Genomic DNA, 12,286 nt, shown 5'->3' with positions numbered 1-12,286 from the left:
AAAGGGCCAAAAGTAGAAGATCGTCATCAATAGCCCCGGGAGTGTATCTAGCATTTTATGTAGTCAGTAGCCAGAGGGGCAGAGGCAAGGCCCCATGCAATGTGACCTCTCCACTATGAGACAAACACATTATCTTTTGGTAGGAGTCACAATAGTAACCTCTACATCTGAAACGTAGTGTGCTTTATTTTATGCTTGGTCTACGGTGGTGGGTATGTTTCCATCATCTATAGGATGATGGATCCAGGCAGCAGTGGTGGAAATCTAGGTGGTACAGGCTCAGTCAGCAGCTTGATTCCATTCAGTCTCATTAGAGAACAGCTCTTTCCATGGGCTTCTACATGAGTGACCCATATGATATCGTTACCAGCTGTGATTTGTCGTCACACATTATGGATCCCAAGTGGTGGGGAGGTATTTAGTATTTGTAATTTTCTAAATGATAGACCAAACAGCCATGTGATTGTCAACAATCAAAACAGCAGGGAAGGTAGGACTTGTAAAATGTAACAAAGCTTATAAAGAGGAGTACTAGTTAGAGCTCAGAGAACATCTTAGAGTTCTACTCACTGAATAAAGGAATCATATCTGCTTTTGGCTCTGCATAGCTGGTGCTGAGGCTAAAGAAATTCAACAGCCGATTGGATGTCACTGACTATAGTTCATCATCATTTACCCAGCCCTGGGCATTCAGAGAAATTTCTGTGAATCAAGAGCCCAAATTAGCCCACGACTTTAATTCAGGTATTGGAGGATTAGGTAAAACTTCACACATGAAATAACTACCATTTTTTCATGTGAAAGCTGAAACAGCACTCTGCCAAGACTGACTGGATTTTTAATAGTCTACTTCCATTGACAAGTGAAACTTCTTGTGTTCTCCCATACTGAGAGTCATTGAATCGGAACTGACTCACCACAATATGAGAATGTTAGTCTGAGATAATCGTGAAACTTCTATCTGCCAGACATTCCGTTTCTGTTAGGGCCCAGTAGCAAGGTTTTTCATTGAATGGTGTGTAACAGCTAATGGTAAATCCTCCTACCATGCTGATTGGTGTGCAATACACTTGGTCATCAGTCTAGCGTCAAGAAAGAATTGGCCTGAAGTAAGAATATATATGGAAAATGACTGGTCTCATTGGTAAGGCCTTGTGAGGACCAATCCTGGAAGATATTGTAAACACTACAAACTGGGTTAGGCATGTAGATGGACCTTGGGGAGTGGGCACAGAGTTAGCATATCTTTGTGTCTTACAACAATAAACACAGTGGCAGGAATGAAGGCTGTGAATGGTTGCAGTAGACTAGGATCACCTCTGAGCAAAGCTTACATAACTACTATTTCTGATGAATCCCTGCTGTTTCAATGGTAGAAACTAGTGCTCAGCACTTGATATGATACCATCCATTAAGGAGACCAGTCAGCCACTTGTTTGAAAGGTGATTATGTCAGATTTCTTCCCCACTAAAGGGGACAGTTATTCACTATTCCATGAATTAACATCTAGTCTGGAATTGGGTTCACCTCTCTGCCTACAGTGCCTCTGTGAGTTCCCCCATTCACTCACTGACAGCTATCTGTTGTACTTACATAACTGCCCCAGACCCAGGGAGCCATTTTTTTTTGAGGGTTTATTGACTTGTTTGTTGTGTTTTGTTTTTTATGTTTTCATATTTTTTTATTTCAGCATATTACAGGGGTGCAAATGTTTAGATTACCTATACTGCCTTTGCCCTGCCCGAGTCACGAGTTCCAACCCCCAGAGGGTGCACCCATTAGGTGCGAATATACCCCTCCCTTCCTCCCCCTTCCCATCTGCCCAGCAAACCATGAATGTTACTGCTATGTGTGAACGTAAGTGTTGATCAATTAATACCAATTTGATGGTGAGTACACTTAACTCCAGTGAGAATGGCTTTTATCAAAAAGACCCGTTTTGTTTTGAAGAACAATTTACCAGTCCTACCAACTGCTGTATCACCTGAAAATGCTTGGCCTTATAGACCTTTTGAATGATTTCATAAAGGCTCACCAAAAGCAACAGTTGTAGATGGCAACCTGGTAGGTTCAAGGTGATGTCTTAATGGAATGCCGTGTGTGCACTGAATCGATGGCTCACACATTTTGTGGCCAGATACCGAGAAAACATTGTTGGGGTCTCAAAAAGTAATGCAAACTATTGACCTCTTTTACCACCACTCCTGTTAACCCAGGTCCAACATTTGTGTTTCCTCTTCCTGCAATCTTAGGGCTCCATTAGTGCGGAGGTCTTGGCTCCCACAGGGGCAACATCTATACCAGGATGCCCAGTGACTATTCTACTGGACTTAAAGTTATGACAACTTCTTGGTCCCTTTAAGTTCTCAATCCAATGTACAAGTAGGCAAAGAAACCAGATCCCATTCAATCATTACAGACCATGATTATTATGAGGAAATAGGATTTTTGCAATATAGTAGAAGCAGAGAGTTATATGTGTGGACTTTGGTGGATTCACTGGAGCATGTTTTGGTACTCCCATGATCAGCAGTAACAGTAGGCATGCAACTGGGAAAACTTGTCCTAGGATCTGTGTTTTGGGGAACTTAAACTAAGACATATAGGCAAAACTATAAAGTCAACGAATATTCTTTTGCTTTCCCTCATACCTTCCTTTATGTGCTTTTCATCTAACCTTTGATCCTATCTTGCCCATTCTCCTCTCGTGAACAACCCAGCTTCTGTAGACTGTGTGTTGGCTTACTGATAAATGAATTTAGCAAAGTCTCAGGATACAAAATCAATACACAGAAATCAGAGGCATTCGTATACGCCAACAACAATCAAATCGAGAACCAAATTAAAGACTCAGTACCCTTCAGAATAGCAACAAAGAAATTAAAGTACCTAGGAATATACTTAACGAAGGAGGTAAAAGACCTCTACCGGGAAAACTGTGAAACACTGAGGAAGGAAATAGCAGAGGATGTAAACAGATGGAAATCCATTCCATGCTCGTGGATCGGCAGACTCAACATCATTAAAATGTCTATACTACCCAAACTGATCTACAGATTCAATGCAATACCTATTAAAATCCCATCAGCATTCTTCACAGATATAGAAAAAATAATTTTACGCTTTGTATGGAACCAAAGAAGACCCCGAATATCAAGAGCAATCCTAGGCAACAAAAACAAATTGGGAGGCCTTAATATGCCAGATATCAAACTATACTACAAAGCTGTTGTCATTAAAACAATCTGGTATTGGCACAAAAATAGGATTATTGACCAGTGGAATAGATGTGAGAATCCTGATATAAAACCATCCTCATATAGTCATCTAATCTTTGACAAAGCAGACAAAAACATACCCTGGGGAAAAGAATCCCTTTTCAATAAATGGTGCTGGGAAAACTGGATAGCCACTTGTAGAAGGTTAAAACAGGACCCACACCTTTCACCTCTCACAAAAATCAACTCTCGCTGGATAACAGACTTAAATCTCAGGTATGAAACCATTAGAATTCTAGAGGAAAATGTTGGAAAGACTCTCCTAGACATCGGCCTAGGCAAAGAGTTTATGAAGAAATCCCCAAAGGCAATCAAAGCAGCAACAAAAATAAATAAATGGGACATGATCAAACTACAAAGCTTATGCACAGCCAAAGAAACAGTCATGAAAGTAAACAGACAACCTACAGAATGGGAGAAAATTTTTACATCCTACGTATCCGATAAAGGGCTGATAACTAGAGTATACTTAGAACTCACGAAAATCAGCAAGAAAAAATCAAATAACCCTATTAAAAAGTGGGCAAAGGACTTGAACAGAAACTTTTCTAAAGAAGACAGAAGAATGGCAAACAAACATATGAAAAAATGCTCGCCATCCCTAATCATCAGGGAAATGCAAATCAAAACTACAATGAGATATCACTTAACTCCAGTGAGAATGGCCTTTATCAAAAAGTCTCCAAATAACAAATGCTGGCATGGGTGTGGAGAGAGAGGAACACTCCTACACTGCTGGTGGGACTGCAAACTAGTTCAACCTCTGTGGAAAGCAATATGGAAATACCTTAAAGCGATACAAGTGAATCTACCATTTGATCCAGCAATCCCATTGCTGGGCATCTACCCAAATGATCCAATGACACTCTACAAAATAGACACCTGCACTCGAATGTTTATAGCAGCACAATTCATAATTGCAAGGCTGTGGAAACAGCCCAAGTGCCCATCAATCCAAGAATGGATTAATAAAATGTGGTATATGTATACCATGGAGTACTATTCAGCTCTAAGAAACAATGATGATATAGCACACCTTATATTTTCCTGGTTAGAGCTGGAACCCATACTACTAAGTGAAGTATCCCAAGAATGGAAAAACAAGCACCAGATATATTCTCCAGCAAACTGGTATTAACTGAGTAGCACCTAAGTGGACACATAAGTACTACAGTAATATGGTATTGAGCAGGTGGGAGGGGGGCGGGGGGGCCGGTATATACATACATAACGAGTGACATGCACACCATCTGAGGGACGGTCATGCTGGAGACTCAGACTTGTGGGGGGAGGGAGGGAAGGGCATTTATTGAAACCTTAAAATCTGTACCCCCATAATATGCTGAAATAAAAAATAAATTAAAAAAAATAAGTAGGAATTTGCTACTCACATTTAGCGTGGGGGAATATAATCAGAACAATGTGGTTGAAACTTATTATAAAGAAAGACAACAGACTCAGAATTTAAGAAAAACATGTGGCTGTTTACAAGAACATCATCACAGATAGAAGGCCAAGAGTGCCCATAAGCCAAAATATATACCATAGTTACTCACTCATCAAAATTACATACTCTCAGGTGCACAGACTACCCTTCAATAATTGCCTATGGTGAGCAAGGGAGGGTGGACCGGGCTTGCGGTACTCAGAAATGGCGAGGGAGACCTCATAATATTCAAAAGAGGAGGAAATGGTTTGCTTTATACTCATAAATTAACTCACTACAAAAAGATTATTTCAAAAGGCTGATGATAGCATAACTTTTAAAGATGTAACAGTGTTTGGATATATATTTAGGATTTACAAAGGGCTCACAAAATTTGTCAAGTAAAGTAAAACATTAAGAACACTTTGTTAGTTAAATTTTGACTTTTAAAATAGAGGATATGAAAGTCTTTCACATAGAGGCTGCTTTCTTCTCCAAATAGTTTGATTTAAACGTAAGAGAAAATGTAGAGAGTTTACTTACCATACTCTAGAGAGACTTGAATGGCAGGTTATCATGGGGTTTGAAATTTGTTCTCTTGTTGATGGAAGTATTGTATAGTAGATCTGAATGAAAGATATGAAGTCAGGCCAAACTTGGGTTTGAGTTCCAGGTCCACCACTTACTAGCAATATGACATTCAGCAAGTATCTGAACCTTAGTTTTCTGCTCAGTAAAATAGAGATAATTATAATTTATATGGCCATTGCAAAGTTTAAATAAAATAATCCATGAAAATTACTTAACACCGAGCTGGCACTCAGTGAATGTTAACTCTTTATTAGCTATATGTAATGAGATGTCGTGTATAATTTCCAGACCATATGCTAACATGTTGAAATTACTGTTTATTGAAACAACATAACATAGTTGATAAGATTATTCTGGAATCAAACATCCTGGCTTCAAATCTTGTCTTCACCATTTATAGCAGTGTGAATCCACCTTTTTGAGGATCAGAGTTGTATCAACAAATTGAGGATAATAGTTTTTTACATAATTGGGGCATTGTGAAAATTAAATGTAATAATATTTGTAGACATTTTGGCATAGTTCCCAATGTATAGTTAGTGCCTAATAAAAGTTGTCCTTTAGCAAGTAATTTTAGAAAGATGATGATGACAGGCTTCAAATAGATTAACGAGGGCAGACTACAAGTAATTTTTTAGGAATAGTCAATAAGAGCCTTAATAATAGCAATAAAAATGAAAATGAAGACAATGTGCCAGATTCAAGGAAAGTTACAAAATATGAATGAGTAGGACTTTGTACTTGATTGGATATAAGGAGTAAAGGAGAAGAAATAGTAAAATATAATTCTAAGGTTTGACTCAGGTTAACTTTAGGGTGGTATTGACAAAAACAGATTAAAAAGATTAACTTTTTATATGTGTACATTTATTCATAGAAAGATCAGATATCCTTTTTCATGTATTTTTAGTTCCATATTTCAACTAAGTGCTATTTAAATACATGATAAATGAAAGTATATAAATGTTTTAACTCCTAAATTATAGTCTCTTCATCAGTACATTTTCTTCATTAGCAATTAAACCCTGAATCAAAAAGAGGACTAAGATTTCTTTTGAACTACCCATTTCAGAAATTAAGAGATTGAAGGAAATTCTCATCAGTCAGAGATATAAATAGTGCATATCTTGAGACAAATATGTAAAGAAGTCAAAACCCTGACCATTGAAACACACTACCCCAAAAAGTGTGTTTATGTGTAAGCAGGTATCCTCTCTTTATGTTCTTCCATGGAGAAGGAAAATTCAGAAACGATGCAGTAAGGTCAAAGCTGACCAAGAACCAGAAGAGACTGACACTTCTTTAGCTTTCAATGATCTGGTTGATCCATGCCTTCTTGGGTGTGACTGGATTACTGAAGCTATTATGTCTACTACTTAACTTGTAGGCACCAAATATGGGTTAGGGTAACAATGACCCAACAGTCTCACTTCAAAATTTTTCTTTTTTTTTGATTCAAGATATTATGGGGGCACAAACTTCAAAATTTCAGATTCTACCCTCAAAGCATCTCTGTTCCATCTGTCTAATCAAATATGAACACAATTATTTGAAGAAGAAAAAGGATTGATTCATAATCACATGTTCTTAATCTTGTCAAGTTCTTAGAAATAATTTTAAAAGGACTAAAAGTGTAATAAAACCACCACAATTTGCTTTTTCACTTGGTAAAATGAGACAAGTGGCACAACCAGCAGCTAATCATATAGACTTGATATAGGAAATAACTCCAAAATGTAGATTTAAATTATTTCTGGCATTTTTCTCTAATTTATGAGCTACAGAGTAGAAACCCTGTTATATACAGCAAAAAATATTTTAACAGAAAAAATTAAAAAGACAGGCAAAAGTATATGAACATAAATCAGTTGACCACATATCTCAAGATCTCCTAGCTGAAAGTCTAATTTGGATTCAATTTTTATATCATCTAATGAAAGGCAGGTATTTTTCCTCTACATGACTTTTTTAAGGATTACAAAGCTAAAACAGAGATTATGCAATTTTAGAGCAACTATGAGCTTATATAGAAATCAAATTATATAAGGTCTTTTATATATCAACGTGTCAACTCATGCATAAAATAAAATTGTTCTATTACTTAATATGATTTTGCTTTGAAGCACACTATTTTCTTTTTGCATATAGTTTTTAATAATAGATCTATCTTGCACAAAATAATAGTTAATATATGTCAATTACTCACTTTGTTACAGGCACTAACCTTTTTGTATGTATTACCTCACTTAACCTTCACAGCAACTTTCTGATAAAAGACGCTGTTATTGCCATTTCACAGGTGTGCAAACTAAAGTGCAAAGAGGCTAAGTAAATATTTAACCAATATTATACAGCTAGTGTATATGTTATGGACATTTTGGAAGGTTAATAAGTAAGGAATTTTTTGAAGGTTAAAATACATACATACATACATACATGAATTGGCACTTATTGGAAGGCGAGACACACCTCATTCTCCCCCCCATCCAGCTTTTCAAAATCTGAATTTTTATGAATACTGTCGAAATTACTGTTTTGAAAGCATGGGACTATATATATATATATATACATATATATATATATATATATATGCTAAGGATTTTCTTTTTCCAGACTGCTTGCCATTCCTACTGTCTCAGATGAAATGATCACCTATACCTGTTTTCTTAATTGGTAAATATTAATCTCTTCATAAATGATAACATGCCTGAAATAATTGAATTGGCTTCACTATGACTCAATTATTTGATTTTTATAAAAAGAGCTTTGTGCTTGAAAACACATAGCCATTTTAAAGAGTTCTTTCTCTCTTTGGAACCACCAGTAACTTGTTACCATGTCATGTATTGATCATAGTGCTTCCTATAGCACAGATGCACTAGTTTCTTTGGAATATATTTTGCTTTGCTGATATAGATATCATTTTGTTCTGGTGAAAAGGAAGCAATTGGTATGCATACAAGTAGGCTCAATTCAAGTTAGATAACACATATTCCATTTCGTGCATGACAAATTTACAAACCATAGCTATCAAAGGCTTCTTCCAGGAGAATTTCTACTCAAGTATGGAAAGCATTAATCACGCTGAGGAGGAGAAGCCCTCAGAGTAAACCAAATGAAAAGCTCACTTAAAGCTCTTCATCTTCTAAGAGTAGAACCTCAGGAACAGTATTTTTTCTCATTGCTTTAAGCAATCTTCCAGTAGATGTAATGCACCAAAATATATTTCATTTCTTTGCAAGTCACCTTTAATTTTCTAAGAAAGACTATTGAAATGTTTATATTTTTCATTATAAGTGTCTTCCTTCTGGGAAAAATATAACATGTAAAGAGCTTTTAGAAAAAATAGGGTTTTAGATTCATTGCATATGATAATTTTCTCCTTTCCTGTTTTAACCATAAACACAAAACACACAGCATCTATATTCACATTACAGTTAACAAGTGTCATCTTTGGTACTCACATTTTATTTAATCATATTTGATGTTTTAGACTATTTAAACGCACCTTGCTTGATTGAAGCACTCCTTTAAACACAATTTATTTACATAGAATGAGCAATAATAATATCAAAAATATTTATCATATTACTCCTTGTCTATCATCCTCTTTTCTTTTGTCATATTTTTGCTTCCTCAAATTTCTTTTTTTATTTTATATAAACTGATGAATAGTTGCACACACTGATGCAAATTGTTACCCAGAAATGCTGGTTAATTACTGCATTTCTGTTACCCAGAAATACTGGTTAATTTTGGAGGGCGAGGACACACCTCATTCTCCCCCCCTCCAGCTTTTCAAAATCTGAATTTTTATTAATACTGTCGAAATTACTGTTTTTAAAGCATGGGACCATTGGTATATATACTGGTTCCTCAAGCAAAATTTTTAAAACACCATCCCCTTATATTTAGTGAGTGTAAAATAAATATTTACACATTACAGCCAGATCTCTGCCTCTACATGCTGGAATTTCTGAGCACAGTCTCTGCTTATGGAGAGTAGTTCAATAAGTAACTGGGAGGGCTTCTCTTGTTGATTATTACACTAGCTTGGTCCCATTGCCATTTGCCAGTTTTATGTGCAGACCAGAGCTACAAAAGTAATAATTCTTCATAGAATAAATAATTGTCCAGAAATGAATCCTCATATTTATGGAGCATACTCACAGTATATTATGGACTTTGAGCATTCTATGACCATTCTAAAGATATCCTATAATGAATTGTAAAAAGTAAAAACAGATTACTGCCAACGTTGTCACCTTTATGCTAGTGTTTTGGGAGCCTTTCAATCTTTACATCCTCCAAATCTCCGGGCATTGTTCATGGAAGCTACGTGAATGGTGTTAATAATTCTCATATACAAACTTATGATAACTCAACCTCTTTCATGGTTTAACTACATTAAAGCCACCTCTTTATATATTCTACTTTTAGATGATGATGGATAGGTAAGATTTGGCATAGACAACTTATGCATCACAAAAATGTTCATGGTGGCTCGGAATTCATTCATTTAGAAACCAATTTGAGTAATAGTTTTCTGTTTTGATGCTCTTAATGATAAATTAAATTTATGATTATATATTTTATCTTTGAAGATTTGCACTACTTAAAATATTCAGAATCTTAATTTTTAAGAAAAATGTCACTTGAAAAACATAGCATAATGTTATCTTTAACATTTTTTAATAGTTGATATTTAGACTCACTCATTAGCAGAAATAATGCCTTGTAATTTGCTCAGCCTACAAAAAGTTAGGCTTCATAATTATTTTTAGGCATATCTGATACTGTCAGTTAAAATGCCAAATATCAAATTATTGCAGCAAAAATTCACAAAAACAATCATTGACAACTCTGGTGAGAGGTCCTTCTCCCTCACAGCAAACACCTGCTGCTGTCTCCAACTGTCACCTCTTTCTCAGGAGTCTAGGCCACCTACTGTGCTTCCCAAATGATGCCTCCCCCTCATTGGCCACCTACAGCTTGTGCCAACTGCCTCTTTTTCTCTTTCCAGAAGCTACCTGCTGTCAAAAAAAAAAATTGAGAAGGTACTTTTTTTGGATAGTGCATTTCCTGCCTCCAAAAAGATGTAACTGCTGGCATTTAATCACTTCAGAATGTTTTGATACTCAGTTAGTTAAATGTTGTCTAAAATGAATGCTCATTGGCTTACATAATACTTAATTTTAATAATGAAATTCTATATTTTAGCTCGTGATTTTCAAAAGTAATCTTTTATTGTTTATTGGCCAAGTAACAAAATTATATGCAAAGGAAGTTTATGAGTATTTAGATGTAGTCTAGAAATGGAAAACACTGATGTTGATATCACTTTTATTCAGAATTGGGTTTCAAAAGAAACTTCAGTTAAGTTTCTAGTTTAATTTGGAGATAAAAATATTCATTTGCTTAGGCTTTAGAAAAGAGTTGATTCACCAGAGAGTTTCATCTAACTAAGTTCTGGGAGAAAGTATTCTGGAGCTTTGCTTGCATTTCTAGATTCATAACTTACTGCCATGTATGTATTAATTTAATTCACTGTTTTTTAGAAAATCCGCTAAATACTTTAGTAAAGCTGATTATTAAATACTGGATGAACTACTAAGAGGAAGACACATATCAGCAGAGGTATTTTATGTTCTTGGTACAGTCACAAAAATTTTCAAACAGATAGAGATGTTATACATGTATATTTTTATTTAATAGAATGAGAAAACAGAAGAGCTATTTGATAATTCTTTTCTCAAGGCATTTACTATTCCATCGATAATTGTGTTCTTTTATAGAACTCAGGGCTATTGAGGAAATTAATTATATTTTAAAAATAAAATATTAAGGTATATTTTAGGCCCCTTACCAGTTATTTGATTTCATGCTATGCTTTTGTGGACCCATGCCAAACCTGAATATCAGTTCTGGAGGTTGTGGGTCAAGATATAAACTTATCTTCATGCAATTATTTAGGCCCAAAGCTATTCTAAATTTCTTCTCATATCATGGACAATGGAATTTCAGCTGGATTAATTAGTTCCAAAGTCTCTGAGCCTTCAAATCTACTTGTCAATGACAAAAATCCCTTAGTTGAGTTTTTCCAGAGTGGCCATTGGCAAGAACAAGGTCCTATGTTTCCTGAATGCTAGATCCATCCTGACATTTAGGATTTTCCATTAACTGATGAAGACTTAATGAGTTTGTCCTTAGGATGGTTAGAAAGCCCTAGTCTGTTTTAAGTGGTTCCCACCTTCAGATTTATTGGGACCTTCAGCTAAAAGTTAAGTGGTATATATCAATTATGAAGTAGACTAAAACATTCAAGAGTATATATATTGACTATAGAGTATACCAAATGTTTATTGTCTCCATAGTGGAAGAGTGAGTGTGCCAAAATATTTTTATTATAGGTTGTATAGAAAAATCTTGATAGCTCCAATGTTGCTGGCCTCATTAATCTAGTTTTAAGTCTAATATAATTGATATTCTGCTTGAAATTAAACTATGAGAAAATTATAAAACACCAGGTATATGGTAGATTTAATGATGAAAATCTTTGGTGGGAAATTTGTCATAAGATTCATTTTATGGTGAAGGAAGATAGTAAAGCTTCATTGTGACATTGGGCATAAAAAGTCATAAAAATGTGTCTGTAAAGAATGATTAAACACTGGAATGGGGTTCCAAAGGTGACTGTTGAATTTTTTTTTCTATGCCTTTAAAACTAGAACAGATGACAAGCATCTGTTTAAATGATTTATAGACAGAACTGTCTAATAGTCTTATGTTGAACTCATGGATAATGTATGGTCTCAGTATAATTTCAGAAAATTTAAAAATAAAAGCAATGATAGGTAGAATTGGTGATATCTATGGGTAGCTAGTTGCACTGAATAGGAAAAAAAACATTTCAATCTATTAAGAAGTATTTGTCCCCAACATTTCTTGGGATATGACCTGGGCTCAAATGAAATAGTAAGTTTGAGGTGT

The sequence above is a fragment of the Microcebus murinus genome, chromosome X (genome assembly GCF_040939455.1).
Source record: "Microcebus murinus isolate Inina chromosome X, M.murinus_Inina_mat1.0, whole genome shotgun sequence".
Lineage (NCBI taxonomy): Eukaryota > Metazoa > Chordata > Mammalia > Primates > Cheirogaleidae > Microcebus > Microcebus murinus.
This window is presented reverse-complemented; position numbering follows the sequence as displayed.